Here is a 16561-nt window from a genome sequence, read left to right as displayed (position 1 = left end):
CTGGTGTCGGGAGCACTGCAGCACGTAGACGAAAGGGTAAGCAAGTGGCAAAAAGCAAGCCCACGGGGTCCAAAGGGCCAGCAAACACCAACCGTATCCCAAACAGAATACCAGTCTCGTTGAGACTCGGTGAAAAGACGTAGCCCGACCTATCCCATGCCACGTTGCAGGTGCATGCCCATAAAAGTGCTGGACAGGGTGATTCTTATCACTGCCAGCAAAGCAATCCTGATCGTCATTATGCGAGAGGGTCCCACACTTCGCATGGCGGTTCTTACCACCACGAAGGTCGTGAAAATACCCCGCACCTTTCATCGCCATCACACGCCTCTAGTCAGCGTGTGTCGAGAGTGGCTGGAACCACCGGCCGAGGCGAAGAGGAACCCGACTCCTGGACATTCCTCAATCGTAACCGCGAGAATCGAACTCGCATGGGTGAAAGTAACCCCCAAGCGGCTCCATTGCCGCAAATTAAGGAGCTGCAGCGAGCTCTTGACAGACTAAGAGCTCAGCAAAATAAGCAGGGGCAGGTCGCATCTGCGTCCCACTTCTCTCCCGAAGTGTTAGCCGCTCCAATCCCACCAGGATTCAGGATGCCCAACATGCGGGCGTTTGATGAAAATTCCAATCCGCAGGATCACCTATATGAATTTAACAACCTGATAGAGCTTCACTAGGTCTCAGATTTGACAAAATGCCACTGTTTGGCAGTGAAGCTGACCTCCCATGCCAAAAGATGGTTCAGGTCGCTCCCAACAGAATCGATCAGTTTGTGGCCTCAGATGAGCACGACGTTCCTAAGGCATTTTCAAGCGAATCGAAAGTTTTCAATGCCTCTGAGCTACCTCAACAATATAAGGCAAGAAAAAGATGAATCCCTCCAGTCCTACATTGACCGTTTCCACAGAGAGCTCAACAAGGTGGCTCATACTCCCGAGGAGTTTGTTCGGACTCTCATCATAGCTAGGGTTCACCCACAAACCGACCTGTGGAAAGAATTACAAGCTGAGGACGATGTTTCCCTCACAGGATTCTATAACCTTGAAGAGAAGTACCTCTGAATAGAAAATTCATTGGCGGCACTCCGCCGTCACGACCCCGACGGTTCGAGCAGTATGCCTGGTCAGGGGGAAGGTAGAAGAGCTGATCGCAGAGGAGATGCTGACGATCAGCGGAAAGGAAAGAAACCCTGCTACGAGCACAAAAAGTCCTATGCTCCTGTTCCTCATCGCGATTGCAACGAAATTCAATATACTCCGCTAAATGTGTCTGTATCGGCCATTCTTGATAAATCTGAGGAGGCCAGTCTACTCGGCCAGCCCGAACCCATGAAAACTCCTATGATAGTCGAAAATAATAAAAAATACTATCGCTTCCATCGGGACAATGGGCATCATACCGATGAGTGCCGAGCTCTAAAACAAGCAATCGAAGAGCTTATCAAGAAAAGGCACTTCAAAGAGTATATTGATGACTCCGCTCCCACAAAAGAGAAAAACCAAGGGGAGCAAGGGAAAAAGCGTTGTGATCGCAAAGGGTATAGTAGTGTTAACATAATCTTTGGAGGACCGCACCTCGCGGGAAACACGCAAGGTGCGCAGGAAAGGTACACTTGCGAAGCTCACCACGACCCAATCAGGGTGATGAGCACACCACAGCGACCACAAAAGGCTCAAAAGGAGGAGCCGATCACCTTCTACGGGAAGGAGGCAGCTCGTTTGCATCATCCTCACGACGACGCCCTTGTAATCATGCCCCTTATAGGGCACCATAACGTCCGCAGGATGCTAGTAGACAACGGAAGCGCTGTGAACATCTGGTTCCAAACCGCTTTCGAAATAATGAACTTGGACGAGGCCGACCTGAAGCCCGCCTCAATCCCTCTTTACGGCTTTATAAGAGACCACCTGATCCCCAGAGGAACGATCCAACTTCCAGTCACACTGGGTGACTATGACGAGGTGACTAAGGTTACTGAATTCTTGGTCGTGGATTGCCCATCTGCCTTCAATGGAATCTTGGGGCGACCTCTACTGAGAAGCTTCAGGGCAGTCACTTCCATATACCATCTCCACCCCAACAGGGATAGGGGAAGTGAACGGATCGCAAAGTGCATCTCGCGACTGCTACATAAAAGCGATGCAGATGGCGTGTAAAGGAAATGACATTTCGCGAAGTATGCCCCGACAGGCTATGGCGATCAACCGGATCGAGCCACAACCTGGTCCAGCAGAGGATAATATGGATCCTCGAATTCAGGAAAGCCCTTCTAGTGGGCCAGTTAAGGATTTGTCTAAAATATAGGTCTATCCAGAGGAGTCAAGCCGGATATTAAGGATTGGGAGCAATCTCAACCCCCAACTCGCCTCCGAGCTGATTAGCTTCCTAAAAGAAAATATCGATGTGTTCGCCTGGTCGCATGCATATATGGTCGGGATCAGCCCGGATATCATTTGCCATGTGTTGAACATCGACAGCGAAGCCAAGCCAGTTCACCAGAAAAGAAGAGCAATGGATCCGGAACGGTATGCCGCTTTGAAATTAGAAGTGGACAACCTCCTCCGAAATGGGTCCATCCGAGAGGCACTCTACTCGACCTGGGTTGCCAACCCGATTCTAGTAAAGAAGCCAAATGGCAATTGGCGAACCTGCGTCGATTTCAGCGACCTTAATAAAGCCTGTCCTAAAGACAACTTCCCTCTGCCAAGAGTCGACCAGCTCGTGGATATCACCCCGGGGTACGAGTTATCAGGTTTTATGGACGCATACTCGGGGTATAATCAAATTTTGATGTACCGGCCAGACGAAAAGCATACATCATTCATTACAAATCGGGGACTGTACTGATACAAAGTTATGCCCTTCGGCCTCAAGAATGCTGGTGCGACCTACCAGCGATTGGTTAATCGGATGTTCTCCGACCAGATCGGCAAGACAATGGAGGTTTATGTGGATGACATGCTGGTTAAATCACATGTCGCTTGAGATCACATAGCGCATCTCGCTGAGATGTTTGATATCCTCCGACTGTACAGAATGAAACTGTATCCCCTCAAGTGTTCATTCGGAGTATTGTCAGGTAAATTCCTAAGATACATGGTTAACCAATGGGGAATAGAAATCAACCCCGAGAAAATTCAAGCTCTGCTCGATATGGAAAGTCCGACCAGCAAAAAACAGGTCTTGAGTCTTAATGGGCAAATAGCGGCACTAAGTCGCTTCATGTCGAGGCTAACAGATTATTGCTTGCCATTCTTCAATGTCCTGAAGGCCAACAAGAAGTTCGAGTGGACTCCCAAGTGCGAACAGGCATTCCAAAGTATAAAAGAACACCTCGGAAAACCACCTCTGTTGTCCAAGCCTCTCCCACAAGAGATCATGCTCCTGTATCTGTCCGCGGTCAGTGCAGCCCTAATTCGGGAAGAGAAAAAGATCCAATGGCCGGTGTACTATGCGAGCAAGCGTCTGACAGATGCCGAGATGCGGTATCCGAAAATGGAGTGATTAGCCTATACCCTGCTAATTGCTTCCCGAAAGCTGCGACCTTACTTCTATGCCCATACAGTTCACGTATTGACTAATTACCCGCTCAGAAAGGTCCTTCAAAAACCAGAGGCATCGGGTAAATTGCTCAAATGGGCCATGAAACTCAGCCAGTTCGATCTCCATTCCAAACTAAGAGCAACTATTAAAGGGCAGGATGTTGCCGACTTCATATCAAAGTTCTCACATCATATAGCGAACGAGTCGAAACAGCCCAGCGAAGTCATCCAGGAAACTATTCAAAATCTCTCGACCTAGACCCTCTACGTCTATGGATCATCGAACAGAAAGAGGGCCAGGCGGGTCTTCTCTTTTTAAGTCCCGAAGGGGCCCGCATTCACGATATTCTCCGGTTCAGTTTCAGAGCAACTAATAATGAGGTCGAGTACGAAGCTTTGCTCTCTGGACTCAGGTTGGCCAGAGAAATGGGCGCAACCGCGATCAGCGTCCACAGTGACTCCATGCTGGTCGTGAATCAAATTTTGGGAGAATACTAAGCCAAAGAGGATAACATGATCAATTATCTGAAGAAAGCTAAAGCCACACTCGAGCCGTTTAAGCACTTCACGATCACTCAGATCCCCAGAGATAACAACTTTGTGGCAGACGCCCTGGCAAGAATAGCCTCATCATTGGATTTAGAAGCACCAGACAGCATTCCTGTTCGATTCGTCGAGGCCCCTAGTATCAGCCCGATCGAACAGGCCGTGAATGTGATAAAATCAGATTCTTGGATGACTCTCACTTTCCAATACCTCAAGGATGGGATCTTGCCTGACGACAAGGTCGAGTCAAGGGTTCTGCGAACAAGATCTGCTCGTTACACCCTCATCGGGGACCAGCTATACAGGAGAGGATTTAGTGCCCCTCTCCTTCGATGTGTAACCAGTGAAGAAGCAGAATACATCATGAGGAAAATCCATGAAGGGATCTGCGGTAATCATACCGCCGCACGATCTCTTGCAAACAAAGTTGTTCGTTAGGGGTACTATTGGCCCTGAATTCAGGATGACGCCTACAACTTTATCAAGAGGTGTGATAAATGTCAGCGGTTCGTGAGCATACCACGAGCTCCTTCCCACGAACTGATAACAATGACTAGCCCCTGACATTTTTCCATGTGGGGGATCGATTTCATCGGTCCCATGCCAGTCGGGAAAGGGAGAGTCAAATATGCTATGGTCGCAGTAGATTACTTCACCAAATGGGTAGAAGCCAAACCGCTAGCCGCGATCACGACCAGAAAGCTCAAAGACTTCGTTTTTAAGAACATTGTGTGCCACTTCGGAATTCCTCATACCCTCATCTCGGATAATGGCAAGCAGTTCGACAACGAGGAATTCAAACAGTTTTGCGACGAGCTGGGCATCCATAAAAAATTTGCCTCAGTCGCAAGACCGCAAGCAAATGGCCAAGTTGAAGCTATCAATAAAACCATCAAGCACACTTTGAAGGCCAAACTTGGCGCAGCCAAAGGAAATTGGGCCAACGACCTCCCCGAAGTCCTATAGGCGTACAGAACAACTCTAAGAATCTCCACCTCAGAAACCCCTTTTTCGCTAATTTACAGGTGCAAAGCAATAATCCCTGCAGAGGTGGGGACGGGTTCACTTCGGAGGGACTTGTAAAATGAGGTCGACAACGAAGCACTCATGAGAGCAAGCCTAGACCTTGTTGAAGAACATCGCAACAAGGCTTCGCTAAAGATAGCAACCTACCAGCAACGCGCAAAAAAAATCTTCGATTCAAAGGTCAGACGAAGAGACTTCCAGGTCGGCGACTTTGTGTTAAAGGAAGTTCTCCTCGAAACCAGGGAACCAAGTGCGGGAGTTTTAAGACCAAACTGGGAAGGTCCATATCGCATCGACAAAGTAATTAGACCGGGGACTTATCATCTGAAAAGGCTAAATAGTTCCAAAGTACCTCGAGCCTGGAATGCTGAGCATCTTCGGCCATACTATCAGTAATTCCGAACTCAGCTTTCCTTGTGCATCCGAGGCATGTCCCAAACCTCCTACTCGGGAGGTCGCCGCTTCATCATCCTCCCTCGCCATAGACATAAGTGTGTCCCGCCAGTCCTCTGGGAGGTCAGACATATCGAGTCGCGGATTCCTCGGCCGCAGGGCATAGATAGACTTGATCGCCCATTCGGCAGCCTTCTCCTCGACCTTCGCTGCCTGTTTCTGCAACTCTTCTGTCAAGGAAGTAACTTTTCATTGACTCGTCTGAAGTTCAACTTCAAGAGCTTGCCTTAGCTTCTCGGAAGCTTTTCTCTCCTATTTAGCTCGTAAGACCTGCAGAGAGGTCGCTTTCAGTTCTTGGTCCTTCTCCCTGGACTGCTTGGAGAGTCTAGCCATGGTCCTTTGCAGCTCTTTTATCTCTTCTCCTTGCTTCTCGAGCTGTGTCTTCTAGAAGTCAACTGTGCGAAGAGTCGCTTCCCTTTCGTTCTGGTACTTGTTCGCCAATTCGAAAGATAAGTTTCTCTCCGTTTTGACGGCTTCCAGGCTTCGCTTAAGCGTTGCGTTCTCTTCCTTCAGCGCAACCTCCCCCTTCGCGGCTCCCAGTTGAGCCTTCTCCAGAGACATTCGCATGGAAAGAAGAGCCTGCGAACAAAGAAAGATAGAGTTAGCCAATCAAAAAAAGCTGAGGGCAGTCTTCACCGGGGACAGTTCGCTCACCTTACTTAAGTGCAGAACCAACGTGGACATCAAGTCGACTTCGCTGAAATTTACGAACTGCTCGAATGATTCCGAGAGTCCGCATTCCAATAAAGTATGGACCAACGGCTGCAGGTACTCTGGCAGGTTCCCCAGCGAGTCCAACACCGGGGTATCCTTCTTCGTGCCTTCAGTAGTGGTTACGTCTTCCATCGGTTCCTTACCCGGCCTTCTTTCGTCATCCTTTCGCGACCTCTTAGGCTGCTCGTCCTCAGATTCGGTCTCTGACTCTTCGACCTGAATCTGCCTCCTCTTCTTTCGCTGAGCCATTATTTTCATCCTCAGGCGCGCAGGCGACGACTGGGAGGCCTTCGTGGTTCGTATTGGCGCGTCTTCTGTCGGCTATGGTTGAGGAGTTCCGAAAGGTCATGCCAATTGGCCCGAGGTCGCACCCTCAGCCGAGGGGATGGTTTGAGCGGCTTCGGCCGCCTTAGCTTTCTTCGACCGAGGAAAATTGAGTGGCCTTCGCCGCAGCTGCTCTGGCTCCTTCGGAGGCGTGGTCGCTGCATGCAAGACATCGTTAGCAAATGTATTCTATTTCACAAAAAAAAAAAAAAATAATAATAAATAAAAAAAGAGAATCAGTTAGCATGACTTACTCGGTGGAGGCTCTAACGACGCGTTTGCATTGAAGAACCCGTATTTCTGCAAATTCGCGATCGTCAAGAGTTTTTTCGCGTTGCGCTAGTCCTCGGGTAGAGAGCCAAAGTGTACGATTCTTCTTCTGTCAAGAAGCAGCCCTAAGTCGGTCGTTTTATTAACTGTCAGAAAGAAATCAGGTCGTTAGAAAGTGCACACTTCGAATGTAATGAGTTTGTAAAAAAAAAACAAAAAAAAACAAAGAAGGACAAAGAGGATGAGGCTTACTCTGTTCCTAGAAGCGATAATGGCCATCGTAGCGAAAGAAGAAAAACTTCGTTTTGTAAGCCCCAGCATTGCTGGGATAACTGTGTATCCCATCTGTGATAAAAGGTCGCCTGGACAAGTAATAAGAATCCTTGTCCTTGCTCTTTTTCAAATAATACGAGCATTTGAGCTCTATAGTGGTTAGCTCACCCAGCCCGCTCTTCTGACATGCGATGTACATTGCGACAGCAATGACGTACACATTCGGAGTCAGCTGCATTGGCGCGACCCCGAAGTGGTCCAAAAACGACCTGATGAAAGGGTGGAAGGGGATTAGTCCCCCACCCTTGATAATCTCCTCGGAGATCGCAGCTAAACCCCTTGACGGATATCGAAATGAGTTCATCAAGTCGTGGAACACGTCCACCTCGATACCATACCGATCTAATACCCTCTCAAGCTTGTCCCCGATAAGTACCGAGAAGACCTCGAGAGAGATACTCGAAGCACCTTGTGGGGACGAGCCGGTTCCTTGCTCGGATGTGGTTACTGAGGGGTCCATTTTGCCAGTCTACAAAGGCGATAAGCAGAAAGGGCAGTTAGTCTCCGTACACTATTTCGTGCGATGACGTGAGAGGAAACAAACTCCCTAAATCCTAAAGAAAACCCTAGCAGCCTGATTCGAGCCACCAGTCATGGCTCGAACCCGATGCAAACGTCTCGTCTCTGATGGGTTACCGAAAGACCAACGCCGTTAACCCATGAAAATAGTGAGGCAATGGCAGAGAAGTTATTACCTCTCGGAGTGTGACAAAAGCCTCTGCTTCAAACGCCGGAAAAATGCAGGTTTGGAAGACAAAGGTTCCAAGTTTACGAAAATCTTTTGCTCTCTGTGAAAAAGGCTTTGGTGACATTGCCTGAGAACGATTTGAGGTTTTTATAGCGTGTGAATCGGCGTTTGGATTTCCCGGAATCGAAATGACGTTTGGGCGGCAAAGGTCTCTTACCGTTGATCTCGGCCACGTGTCGCTCATCAGCATGGAGGGGTGAACGAAACGGCTGGATAAAGTGAGACTTTCACCTTTCCAATTGAAAAACTCAAACAACAGCCATACCTCTCTCAGAGCATTAATTGCGTCTCAAATCTTCATTTAATGCTCTGGTAAGGGGCGTCGGTCCAACGTATAACGCATTTAATGTTCTGATAAAGTGCGCTGTTTCAGCATAAAACGCATTTAATGCGATTGGCTGGCATTTATCACGCAAAGGAAACACTTGTCAGCGTAGGGATTACTTCATTAAATGCATCCCTATCACCAGAACAACGTGTGACTCAGACGAAATAAGGTCGCTTGTCCTCTGCAAACAATGAACATGCGAGTTCGCGCCCATAAAAATGCAATCCCGACCTACTTTCAAACAGGCCAGAATTTCCAAAGATCATCCCGCTGTGGCATGACTTATAGTTTCCAAGGTTCAATCCTCAAACCTTGAAAACTAGGGGACTTCTGTTATGCCTAAAAAGTATAAGAGCTGACACCAGGTCCATTCAGCCCACAAGAGTCAGATCATTGGAAGAACCACCGTCTGCTTCCGTTAGGATAGTGGGTGCGCGTCTGGCCAGTCAAGAGCTGTGGTTCTCCCACGTGTCCAATCCCTGCTTTAAATCGCGCAAATCACTCTGGAAGGTGGGCAATGTGACATAAAGAGGGATTTGCACGGATAATCCCACCAACTTTCAGATTTAGTGATCATTGTCTCAGTGCCTCCCACTATAAATTGGGAGCTCCTCTCTCATTAAAGGGGGATATTTATTATTTGGGCTTGGGCATTCTACGGGTGACTAATTATTCTCTCTTTCCCTAGAATTCTTAGCATTCAATACCTTGTAATATCATTGTAAAGTCAGTCAACGAAAAGCGACCTGACCCTTATCATCAATATAAGCATCAGTGGACGTAGGATTTGCTACCTTAGCATCCGAACCACTTTAAAAATTGTCTCCATTGTATTTACTATCTCGTTATCCATCACTTTCACGTGTGTTTTCTAGGTCCGCCCAGCATTTCTCACGTGCGTGTCGTTGGTGTAAAAATCACGCATCAACACCATATGTCTAAGTTCAACAAATGTCCATATTCCACCTAAGTTTCTCTTATTAATTTGCATAAACATCAAGGGCCCAAAGCAAAAAGTGTCTAAATTCAACACGTAAATGTGTATATTCCACCACCTAGGTCTTGTTATTAATTTGCACATTTTCAGGGATACAAATTTGCTTCCATCATACAAAAAGTTTAATTATGGACATCATGTGCACCACCCTGCAATCCATCTCAACCATAGACTACTTATTGGACTAATCTAATCTAAACCCTTCAGTCCAAAACCTAAACCTTTCTTTCATACATGTGTTGGGATTCGCAATCAAAACCTGAAATTTTCTTAAACTTTCTGAAATATATCTGTTTGGCCAAGTAAAGGAGTCCTTGACCGTAAAGAAAACTATACTAAACCAGGTGGGAATAGGAATCTTCATCCATCTGCCATCCAATTCGTGGAGGTCTTTTCTGTGTTTCGGGAAATTTATATTTAAAGAGGACAACGTCATGGGATTATTATGGAAAGTTGGTGAGATAATATTGTTATAAAATAAAAAATAATTTATTTCTATAAAAGGTTTAAATTTAAGCTTCAAATTTGAATATAAAAGGTTTACAAGACTGAATGTCACGAGATATTTTATTATCAAATTTGAATATAAAAGGTTTCTTAAGAGTAAAACGATATTTAAATAAAACAATTACCGATAACAATCAATTCTTAAACTTCAAAAACTTTATCCAAAGAGGAAAATATAAAAAAGAAAAGAAAGGAAAAGGTCTTTACCGAAAGAGAGAAAAGTCTTTTATATTTAATTCTTCAAATATTTTATTATATTATTATTTACATTAACCTTTCCAACTATTGTTTACATTTTATGACGTGACATGACAACCCAATACTATAACGTAATTTTCAAAAACATTTAAATACGAGCTAAAAAAAGAGTGCTCCTAATATATTTTAATTCTATCATTTGTTTCGAGGTTGTATTATGTACAAACAAATGCAGCCCTAAGTTGCATGTTCAATAACACTAGGGACACAGAAAAATTTACACCAAAATTTTGTATCGGTCTACGTGTAACGTGCGTCTGAATTTTTTTATAATTTTTTTCTAGTGAACGGTCGTCCATCAAATTTGGACGGCCGTTCACTCACATGGACGCCCGTCTATATTATATGGATGGGCGTCCATATACAAGGGACGGGCGTCCCCATTTAAAGGATGCCCGTCCATAAATAAAATACAATAAAAAAATTTGTAAAACATTATGGACGGCCGTTCATAGGTTATGGACGGTCGTCCCTTAATTTTGGACGGGTGTCCGCAAATACGAAACGCCCGTCCAAACTTAATTTATTTTAAAAAATAAAATAAAAAATTTAGACGCTTTATGGACGGACGTCCCTCAAATTTGGACGGGCGTCCTCCATACTTTAAAAAAAAATAAAAAACATTCTAAATACCTTTTCTTCTTCTTCGTCTTTATTCACCGTGTTTTTTTCATATTTGTGTGATTTCTTGAAGACGAAATCACACAACTGTGATTTGTGTTTGGAAGCTTCTGCTGCAAAACTGTGACTGTTAATTGCCATGGTGCGGTATGTTTCCAGTTTTTTGTTTATCACCATAGACAAAACTTGTGTGAGAGAGAATACCCTTCTTAAAGATCATCATAACTGGATTTGAGAACACACAAGTATGTTGGTCCATGTTCTTGTTTGGAACCTTATGTCATGCAACTGAAACTAAAAGTAGGAGGAAGAATTTTTATCTGTATTCCTTCAAACGTTTAGAAAAACAATAAGAGCAATGAAACATATAGTTTGACATGGATTTGAGAGAGAGGATGGTACTGGATGCAATAATCATAACCCAATTTTGTATCATTCTTATCTTTTTTTACCATCTGCATTTAGAATTTAGAAATTTCATTGATGATTTCTTGGATCTTAGACTACTTTCAGCATTTCGCTCTGATTCTGATGGTGTTTCTCCAGTTTGAAGGGGAAAATGTAGATGGTATGTCGTTTTTGTTTGGATGATGCGGATGACATGCATCTGCTCTTAGACAATGCGTACTACATGTCATTCATGTCACTCACATATACAGTTCAGAAACCATACAAACAATCTCTGGGGTCGGAACTTAAGTTCTGCCTATTACTTGTCATGATCTGTGAACTTGATGGAGCTTATCCTTCCAGTTATGATGATCTTTAAGAAGGGTATTCTCTCTCACACAAATTTTGTCTATGGTGAGAAACAAAAAACTGGAAACATACCGCACCATGGCAATTAACAGTCACAGTTTTGCAGCAGAAGCTTCCAAACACAAATCACAGTTGTGTGATTTTGTCTTCAAGAAATCACACAAATATGAAAAAAAACACGGTGAATGAAGACCAAGAAGAAGAAAAGGTATTTAGAATGTTTTTTTATTTTTTTTTAAAGTATGGACGGGCGTCCATTAGTTATGGACGCCCATCCATAATTTAGGGATGGGCGTCCAAATTTTTTATTTTATTTTTTAAAATAAATTAAGTTTGGACGGGCGTCCCGTATTTGCGGACGCCCGTCCAAAATTAAGGGACGACCGTCCACAACCTATGAACGATCGTCCATAATGTTTTGCAAATTTTTTTATTGTATTTTATTTATGGACGGGCGTCTTTTAAATGGGGACGCCCGTCCATATAATATGGACGGGCGTCCATGTGAGTAAACGGTCGTCTAAATTTGATGGACGACCGTTCACTAGAAAAAAATTGTAAAAAAATTCAAACGCGCGTTACACATAGGCCGGTACAAAATTTCGGTGTAAATTTTTCGGTGTCCCTAGTGTTATTGGTTGCCTATTTTGTTCAGAGAGTCCTCCATGGAGTTGTTTAAGTGTTTGAGCCATAGCTCCAACTTCTAACTCTAGCTAGGGTTTTTCCCCGTTCGATTCGTCCTATGTAGATGTACTAGTACTGAAGAATTAATGAAAAAAAAACTGTTGTGCTTGAGGTTGTATTATGTACAAAGTACAAACAAATGCAGCCCTAAGTTGCATGTTTTGTTCAGAGAGTCCCCATGGAGTTGTTTAAGTGTCTGAGCCATAGCTCCAACTTCCAACCCTAGCTAGGGTTTTTCCCCGTTTGATGAAGAGTTAGGTTGACAGTTTTTTACTCTGAAAATCATATTCTTTCCTTAGATAATGGCGCACACACTTCTATCTTGACACGTGTCTAGTACGTACGACCGATGTTGATTTGATGTTACGTATCAAACTCAAACCCTAGAGATGGTTCATTTTCATTTCCTCCTAAAGCTTTGGGAAAGCTTTAAGTATACCCGAAACTTTCGGAAGATAACAACTGAAACAAAACAATTGGTCAGTTAACACTCTTTGTCTAATTATATATTCTTTTCAATTTTTATTTAACTATATAAAAATTGAAGGAAAAAAAAAAATCTAGAACTTTGTTTTAAAAAAGTTTAGTATCCTTTATCTTATTATATTTCTCTCCCATTTTATTTTATTCATATTTTTTTAATTAAATTTAGTTTTTTTTTTTATGTTTAGTTTATTGCGTTTCAATTGTAATATAGTATATAAAATTGGTGAATAAATATTATTGTTTATATAGTTAAAATAAAAATTGAAGAAATTAAAACTGAAAAGAATATATAATTAAAAAGAAAAAAAAAAGGTATTATGGTAAAGTAACCAATCCCTTGGGTGTGTTTGTTACTTTGATCAAATATTGAGAAGGACATTGTTATACACCCCTAGAGACAATAAATGATCTTCTTAAGCATAGTTTTGTTCCAAGTTAAGACAGTCTCTTGTCTTGTCCAAGATCCCATAATTTGAAGTTTTGAACCCTCGTAAACCTAAACTCTTTTGATTAAAAAAATCAGTCTCACAAAACTAGATGCAGAGAGAGCCATTAAGACTAATGGTTAAGAAGGTGAATCAAACGTCAATTATCAATACCCCTTAAACAAACGCTTCTTTTCTCTGTCACTCAGAAAGTTTATTAAACTCAAGCCAATTATAATATCAATATGTTCCTCTATTACCTTTAACCCTTTCTCACTTCCAGCATATTTAACAGTCTATCTCCCATCTTGTAGATTCTTACATTGTTAATGGCCTACAACAAAGTCGGCAGCCTACAAAGTTGCACCTGTAGATCATGTTCTTAATAAAAGACAATAATTTTATCATTGGAATAGATTATTTAAAATTAACATATATTAATTAGCTGATTTATATTCCTTTGTCACTATAATTGTTATTGGGAGTCCATTAAACTTCTGTAAAAACGACAAACCATGCAATTCACCAAGTAAGGAAGACTAGTAGGTTTTTTGATACGAGTATACGACAAATCATTTACTAATTATTCAAAGTGACGACAAAATTGAGCGGGACCAGCAGTAGGCAGTGTGATTGGACCACATAAAATATATTTTGAGATATGGACCCTTGAGGAAATAAAAGGTAAAATTCATTATCATCATTCTGTCACTGGTTTACTTTTGAAGACCTTGATTTTGAAAATATACCGGAAACAAGATCGGCTTATGGGGTTGAATATTTGTTGCATATCTCAATAAACTAATGAATTAAACCCATCAATCATGATATTAATATACGAGCTCGCATATTTTTGCAACAAATTTGTGTTGTCATTAGCAGCAAAACACTAAAACTTCGGTCCAATTTATAGTAGTTTAAGATATTATTAACTATTTTTTAAATTATTCTGACAACTATTTAATAATTCTATTTAAAATTAATCAATTTTCAATTCCAAAATTCTAACTAACTTTGGGTGGTTGAGTAGGCCAATAAGAACTTTTAAATGTATTACTCAAAAGATCCTAAGTTTAAGTACCTTCTCAGTTGCTAATAGCTAACCGATAGTTTTAAAGTCTCAAAGAATTAGTAAAAAACTTAAAATACGCATAAACTGACCCAAATACCCTTAGTCATTAAAAAAAAAAAAATCATGAATCATGATATTAACATACGAGACTCTCATATTTGCAACATTTTAGTTGTCATGAGCAGTTAAACGCTAAAACTTCTTTATAATGGTTGTAGTTTAAGAAATTATCAATTATTTTTTATGTTATTTAACAACTATTTGATAAATCCATTTAAAACTAATTATAGAAAAGTAAGTTGTGAGTGCTTTTGGCAGCCTGTAAAATGTTAATATTGAGTTCAACTGGAACACCTGCACTTTGTAAAAACGTTTTCAAACAATTAAAAGCATATTTATATATGTTAGATTATCGAAATGTTATCTATATAATATCTTTTATAATTTTTCCCCAAAATCACAGAGAAATTTTTTAAATTAAAAAAAAAAAAAAAAAAAAAAGGGGTGTTTTGTTCAGAGAGTCCCCCATGGAGTTGTTTAAGTGTCTGAGCCATAACTCCAACTTCCAACCCTAGCTAGGGTTTTTCCCTGTTTGATGAAGAGTTAGGTTGACAGTTTTTGACTCTGAAAATCATATTCTTTCCTTAGATAATGGGGCACACACTTCTATCTTGACACGTGTCTAGTACGTACGACCGATGTTGGTTTGATGATGTTACGTATCAAACTCAAACCCTAGAGATGGTTTATTTCCATTTCCTCCTAAAGCTTTGGGAAAGCTTTAAGTATACCCGAAACTTTCAGAAGATAACAACTGAACCAAAACAATTGGTCAGTTAATACTCTTTGTCTAATTATATATTCTTTTCAATTTTTATTTAACTATATAAAAATTGAAGGAAAAAAAAAAATCTAGAACTTTGTTTGAAAAAAGTTTAGTATCCTTTATCTTATTATATTTCTCTCCCATTTTATTTTATTCATATTTTTTTAATTAAATTTAGCTTTTTTTTATGTTTAGTTTATTGCGTTTCAATTGTGATATAGTATATAAAATTGGTGAATAAATATTATTGTTTATATAGTTAAAATAAAAATTGAAGAAATTAAAACTGAAAAGAATATATAATTAGAAAGAAAAATAAAAATAAAGGTATTATGGTAAAGTAACCAATCCCTTGGGTGTGTTTATATTGAGAAGGAAATTGTTATAAACCCCTAGAGACAATAAATGATCTCATTAGGCATAGTTTTGTAACAACTTAAGACAATCTCTTGTCTTGTCCAAGTTTCCATACTTTCAAGTTTTGAACCCTCGTAAACCTAAACTCTTTCTGATTAAAAAAATCAGTCTCACAAAACTAGATGCAGAGAGAGTCATAGAGACTAATGGTTAAGAAGGAACTAACAAAGCCAAATCAAAAAGATTATCCTAAAAATAATTAAATTTGCTTAGACCAAGTGAGACCCTTTTGTCTATTTTCTTTTATAATTGAGAATATGATTAAAGGTTGCTTCAATTTCATTTTCAATTTACCAAAACACAGCAAAATCTGACACATTGAAATAATGAATTATTGTTCCTGCAAAGACAAAGAATTTTAATTTCATGGACACCGGATTTCCTTTATTGGGTTGTCCAGCATCTCATTTACCCACCAATATGCAAAATAAGTATTGGGTAAAATTTGAATGGGATAGACTGTCTTACAGTAAACAACTTTTTCATCCAAACATTTCAAAATATCATTTTTCCACCCAAGGTTAATATTTTTTTACTACCAAAAGCCGATTCTAACCGATTTGCTAAAAAATTTTCTCACAAAGATCAATAAAATAACAGTGGGATGTTTGCATCGAACCTATAAAACCCCCTCTTGCCATCTTTTATTATTTTTTCTGTAAACTATATAATCTCAGCTCCATCTCAATCTCATGGATATCCTCAGTGTGGCTCCTGATCCTCAAAGCCGTTTCCCACGTGCGAGTCTTGGCGTCCCAAATCAAGCGTCACAGTTTTGGGGCCCAGCAGTCCCGTTCTCAAGCTTGCAATCCAGTTCCCTGATGTGCGTGCTTCGATCTCAAACCTTCAAGACGCCAGAATTCCCAACGTGTGCCAGATCGCAGATCCGCACACTTAGAATTCTCCAATCGCGTGGCAGATCGTCACAACGTCAGAGTCTCCGATCGAGTGCTCAATCGTAGATTCGCCGCTTATAGTTCTTCGATTACTTATCAGAATTCCTAATCGCGGCCAGATCACGATCGCACGCATCAGAGTTCTCATCGCGTTTGCCAGATTGCAGATCCGCACGCCGGCATGCCATCCTGTCCTCAGCTTCAGATCGCGGATCGTTACTTCAAATCGCGTGGCCAGATCGCAGATCCATGCATCATCAGTTCTCCGATCGCGTTGGCCAGATCGCAGTCGCGCGCAACCATGCCGTCTGATCCTCAGCTTCAGATTG

This window comes from Pistacia vera, unplaced genomic scaffold, assembly GCF_008641045.1.
Source record: "Pistacia vera cultivar Batoury unplaced genomic scaffold, PisVer_v2 Contig364, whole genome shotgun sequence".
In the NCBI taxonomy this organism is placed as follows: domain Eukaryota; kingdom Viridiplantae; phylum Streptophyta; class Magnoliopsida; order Sapindales; family Anacardiaceae; genus Pistacia; species Pistacia vera.
This window is presented reverse-complemented; position numbering follows the sequence as displayed.